The sequence below is a fragment of the Elaeis guineensis genome, chromosome 12 (genome assembly GCF_000442705.2).
Source record: "Elaeis guineensis isolate ETL-2024a chromosome 12, EG11, whole genome shotgun sequence".
NCBI classification, from domain to species: Eukaryota; Viridiplantae; Streptophyta; class Magnoliopsida; order Arecales; family Arecaceae; genus Elaeis; species Elaeis guineensis.
The window spans coordinates 21,318,889-21,325,102 of record NC_026004.2 but is presented as its reverse complement, the minus strand read 5'-3'; the positions used below and the strand labels follow the sequence as shown (position 1 = coordinate 21,325,102).

At 34.8% G+C, this 6,214-nt stretch overlaps 1 non-coding gene across 1 annotated transcript; it reads left to right on the top strand.

Annotated features, from left to right (window-relative positions):
* The first annotated feature begins 1,934 nt into the window (after nt 1-1,934).
* Nucleotides 1,935-4,996, top strand: LOC105054751 (probable transcription factor At5g61620). The gene is made up of 4 exons (XR_012135979.1): nt 1,935-2,258; nt 3,821-4,032; nt 4,137-4,232; nt 4,546-4,996. It is a non-coding gene; the product is annotated as a probable transcription factor At5g61620 (transcript).
* Nucleotides 4,997-6,214: the final 1,218 nt, after the last annotated feature.

Sequence of the window (6,214 nt, the reverse complement as noted above, 5' to 3'; positions counted from 1 at the left end):
CAAGCCATGCACCATGGCCACCCATTAGCATAATGAGGCCACTGCTTCACCATTGTAGCTCACCATACCAACATTTGCATGTCACCTCTCCACCTCGCTCCCTTCGGCGGATTATTATGATTCGGGCATTTCTACGAAGGGCAGTTCATCAATAAATGGAACACATTAGGAATTGTTTATGATTCGGGCATTTCTATGAAGGGCAGTTCATCAATAAATGGAACACATTGGGAATTGTTAAAAAACTACTAAAAATTATCTTGTACGGAATTTCAGTAGCACCATGGCAGGCCACTATATTTTTTTTTCTTATTCAAAGATTTCAATGTTTTATAACATAAGGAGCATTGGTTTTGCTTGAGGACCTGTCATATGATACTGGAAAGTGGATAATTGGACTGTTGGATCAATATGATACAAATGACTAACTATCCGAGTAGCAATTGTATTACAATACACGATGAATTAGTGATTTATAAATATTAAATATTTTTGTTAATCTCTTTTTATTTATGAGGTTGAAGGTTTCTTATTTTGCTAAACCTTTATTGATTAAAAAATTAGCGAGTTCAAAATTCAAATTCATCAACATATTTATGATAAAAATTTTTATTTTCAATATTATTTGCTATGCTGGGGGAGGCAAATCTCAAAACAAAAAGAATAGAAGAATGGGTAATCATGAGAATATACAATAAGAAGTTAGGTAGAGTCTGAAGCTAAAATGGTATCATTATGAACATTACATTATCCTTGACTCCTCTATTAGCCAATCATTTCATAGTCTAATTGTCATCCCTTAATAGGTGGTGCTATAAATGATTAAGGAGCTCTCTGGTCTACCAAATATCTTTAAATAATGCAGACTATGCAGATCTTATCTTATCAAAATATTTAAAAACACTATTTTTTTTCAAAATATTCGGTATATAATGTAAAGCACTATTTAAAAGTAAATTTTCTATCAGCATCATATAAGCATAAAGATGAAAGTCGGTCGGATGATAATCATTGCCGAAGTAAGAACACCCGGACATCGATAATCTCATAGATCAGATGAAAACTGTTCTTATATATTTTCATATCAAATTTTTTTAAATATAAAAATAAATTTGAACATATGATTAATATCTATATTTATATCTATATAAATAAATATGATCATAAATATACCAATATCCAATCTATATTTGTTTCAATTCCAGTGCTATACTAATACAACAGTCCTAATCCAACAAGCTAACTTTTAATATTGAAAACTGCAGAATACAATAATTACTATGCCAATAATTTTTAATTCTTAATTGGACCAGATAATATTCATTTTAATCTATTTTAATATTCAAATATATCCAAATATGGATAGAAATTTGAGTATTTGATTAATATTTATATTTATGTATGCATCTATCAATAAAAAATAGATATAGATAGACAGCTATACGATCCGTATCTAAATACATAATTTTATTTATAATCTTATTTAATTTTATATATCATTAATAAATTTATTAAAAAATATATAACTATATTAGCATGTTATTAACTTAATTTACTATTTACCAAATAACATCTTTGATTCTATCATCATCAAGTTTAATCATTCGATCTATATTCATAATTATATTTATACTTTCAAAACCTAATTTATATATATTTATTTATTTAAAATAAATATAAATATAAATTTAAAATAAAAGAAATGTAAATATGAATATACTGATGTTTATCTGTATTCAATCTATTCTGGTTTCAGCGTTACAACCTGTTAAGTTTCCTGTTCACGGGCGGTCACCGGAGCCCGATCCACACGTCACGCTTGACCAAGGTCTCCTTAACGATAAGGGCAACTCCGTAATTAAATCCTAAAAGCGTGGGCCTTTCCGCGTAGCCTCCTCTATATATACGAAAGCTGAGGAACTCGCCTCAAATTTTGTCGCCTTCTCTCCCGTTGCGACAAGGGGAAGGGAGGAATAGGATGGAGGGAGGCAGGATTCGTCAAGATTCGCGCAGCGAGAAGCGCCTGAAGCTCTTCGGGGTGACGATTCTAGGCGATGGCGGTGGCCGGAAGGAGGCGCAGGATGTGGTGAGGAAGGAGGCGGCGGAGGAAGTGATGAGGAAGAGTAAAAGCATGGGAAATCTGGCCGCCTGCGGCTCCTCGCCGGCCGCCGAGAGCGGCGCCGGCGACAATGGGTACCTCTCCGACGGCGGTCTCGTCCAGAACTCCACGAGAAGGGGCGGCCGGGAGAGGAAGAGAGGTTAGTGGATCCTTTTTTTCCTCTTCTCACTGATCTATGTTGGTAATGATTGTTAATGAATAACTTATATTGATGTTTTTGAAGAAGGATCGGTCAATTATTTGTTGTTAATTTGGATTCAATGTTGCCTGGATGCATGGGTTTTTGTTTGCTTAGTGTTTTTATTGGGAATCTCTAGTGAAGATTGGATTTTTATGATTTTCTTGCTGAGATGTGGTTGTTCTGCTGTGAAAGATTTAATCTTTTCAATCGGAGTTCAATCCAATGATGAGAAATTTTTGTGGTCAATCTTATTATATTTCCAAAATTATTTTTTAGGTTGGTGGACTTGGTAATCTTTTTTTGTTGACAGCTTATAATCTTTCCAAAAAAAAAGAAAAAAATTCTCTCTTTTGCGCAAATCTAGTAATGAATCTGGGAATGTTATAATGGTATATACTTTCTTTAATTAGATTTTGAACTTATTTTTTAACTTTTTAAAGTTCCTTTTGATATCTTGAGGTGGTCCTGAATTTCTACTTCTTGCAACAATATATTATTAACACTGGAATCATGCATTCATTGGAATTATCTTTACAAGGTCGGCAATATTCTCGAGGATTTCTCTACTATGTTGTAATCACAATATTTTCCCTGATCATCTGGTAACTCTTGCATCGTTTTGTAGGTTTAATTCTGGAGTTAACAAAAGGTGGATTTATTATGTTTGTGGTTTCAATTCGCTCATAAAATTGGCCATTGGCTTTAAATCAGCACCAAGTGTATTGATATTTTTATGTAATTTGTTATTGCTTTTCTTATCATAAAACCTAGTTACTTGCATAACTAGATGCGACTTCTGTTTGTGCATCTTATTCTATTTGTTCTGATTAGTGTTCATCTTTTTCTGAAGAGAAGGTTTTTGTTTCTAATATTATTTGTTAATTTTGTTTTTCGCTCTTCAATCACCATAAGGGCAAAAAGGCTTTGTTTTTTTACTTGCTTCACACAGAGAAGAAAAAACAAGGGATGCACTTGAAACTTCTGATGTTAGTAGTTTGAAGAGATTTTGGGCAAAAAAAAAAAAAAATCTTGAATGGGGACAAATGCTGGGTCCATGTAAGAAATATAACAGAAGTGAATCTATCTGCTTGATATTTTTGACGATGTGAACTTGTCAGTTGCAATTAAATTTTTTTGGTTTCTACAGTACTAAAAAAACTCTAACTCTAGATGCCTTAGCTGTGCAATATATGCATACATACATATCTATCTATTTGTATCTATATCTATATCTATATCTATCTATCTATAAATAGATAGATAGATCTATGGATGGATGTTTTTATAACTTGCCTCCTTCTATTATTCTTTTGACATAATGTCAATTTTTATAAATAGCTATTTGCTTAACCAGATCATTATGTTTTTCACATTGTCTTCATGCCAAGATTCTCATAGTTTATTGGTTCATTCTTTCTCTTTCATCCTTTGTGTGGATGTTGGGCTGACAAGAAATGAGATATTGTATTTCTTTTTTAGATTTTATTGATCTCTCATTGACTCTGCTTTTTTTTTTTTAGGTGTGCCTTGGACAGAAGAAGAACATCGGACATTTCTAGCTGGTCTTAAAATGCTTGGTAAGGGGGATTGGAGGGGAATATCAAGGAATTTCGTGACCACCAGAACTCCAACTCAAGTAGCCAGTCATGCTCAGAAATATTTCCTTAGGCAGAGTAATCCCACTAAAAAGAAGCGCAGATCTAGCCTTTTTGACGTGGTAATAAGTGATCCAGTAAGTCTCATTCATTCAGCTTATTAGCACTGGCTGACCATGTTCATATCATTTTACTGTTTTATTCATCGCTTCTTATACTGTGATAATCACTCTATTTGCAGGCTCCTGAATCTGAAACTTCTGCCCTCCCATTGTCATTGAAAAAATCCTGTGTAGTTACAGAAGAGGTTAATCATCATCTCCAGGACAGTTCTTTGGTAAATTCCGTGTGCCCTCTCCTGTCCATGCAAATTTTACATGTTTGTGAAAGTAAATGTTCACCAATCCCCTAAATTCTTTCCTACAACTTGCATGAACTGGCTGTGAGATCCCTTTCTTAAATATGGCCAAAAATCGATTATTTTATTTGCTGGCAAAAACCCCAGCTTTTATTACAACCCAAGCAGCATCCGAAGTTGCAGAGGGCTCCCTAGCCTTGCCTTTTTTCAAAGACTTAAGAGAAGCAGCAGAAATTCAATGTTAAGCATATGGTAGGGGAACCAAATTATGATCCTTGAATTTCTTGTTTAGGCATTAAAGAGCTTTCTATTCTATCTTGGAATTCAGCAGGTGAGAATCTCCGGCAACTCGAAGGACCAGGTTGTCCCGACCTTATTTCTCACTCCTCCGCTAGATATTTCCAACCAGGCATTTACTTCATTCCAAGCCAGCTTTACTGCATGTGCCCCAGATTTCCTCAAAGTATCCCTCAGTCCTTCAATCCAGCTGCACCCACACTATCCAACTCAGTCTACTGCTGCTTCTCCACCACCGGAAAAGGGCAATTTGGAGCTCAGCATTGCACCACCTCAGCAGCATAGCCTGACCAAATTATCTTCACCGAAGGCAGCAGAAACAATCAGTGTCATTTAAGCTAATAAGTTTTAATTATTTGTTTCTCTTACCTCTTATGATCAACTGGTTTTTTATTCATGCATTTTGATATATCAGAAACAAAGCAAGAAAACTCTTTTATTATTCCTATCTTTGATTTCTGTGCAATGTGTTTTATTTGTTGGCCCATCCTAGGCAACAGTGATGGCAACTATTTGTGTGGTTCTAAGATTCTCTAATGTTGGTACATTGGCTGGTGGAAGTGAGTCTGTGGTCCATGGACGATGGGGGATGATGCATATGGTAAAAGTTGTGGGAGGAGGCGGGCCAGACTTTAAATTTGTAGTGATAGCTACATCTGCGGCTATATCAAAAGCTTGTCCTCATGTGACCTCATTGTTCAATCAAGATGTAGCTTCTGCATTCTGGACATGATAAATTGTTATTGCTAGAAGCTGTTGACAAGTATCTTTTTGCAACAGCAATGATAGCATTTTGCATCTCATGTATACCTACATAGTAGGGTCATCTTTTCAAAGGGGACTACTTCTACTCATTTTATAATTTGGTCCTTTCTTCTGATGATAACATGAACATGTTTCACTCTACCAATATGGTAAATGGTAAATTTTGGATGTGGTAAAAGATAAATCTTGTTGAAGCTAGGAAATTGTCTATGGGCAATAGGGTTGTTTGTCTCTGCCTGTTTAAATATGCTTATCAAGTTATTGACATCTCATCATTGTTCATCACCTGATTAAGTAATTGTGATAAAGATTTTTATTTATAAATCAATTTGAGTTAAAGTCGAAATCAACAGGTCATCTTCATTGCATTTATTTTCTCAGCCGCATGGAGAAAACTAGTAAGCAAGTCTACTTCCGGTCTCAGTATAGGATAACAACATGATCTGTCCTCAGATTCATGGAGCTATCTATCACCCACACATGTGGGCTAGCTTTTCTTTTACGTTTTTAACTTATTGTTTACAAATGCTCTTTGTGAGTGGCAGTTTCAAATCTTAGTGATTTCTCTTTTTCTTCTTTTGCAAGAAAGACTCCTTATGATGGATGATGGACAAATAAAGTTTATGTAGGTGTTGAAAAATCCTTCTTCGGCCTGCTCTGCATGCTGAATTGTTTATTTTGATCGCATATTTTTATTAGTTGTTTATGCATGATTTCGATTATAATTTTAAACACTTAAAGTGGCTCTTGCTTTTAGTTGATATGTTCATGTAGTGCTCCTACTCCTAGCATGAACTCCATGGTGATTCAACTCCTATTATGATCTCCTGTCACTCCATTGGTAGATCCATCCACTTTACCTAAAACAACTGTTTTCCTTTTTATGATGCTCATGCCAA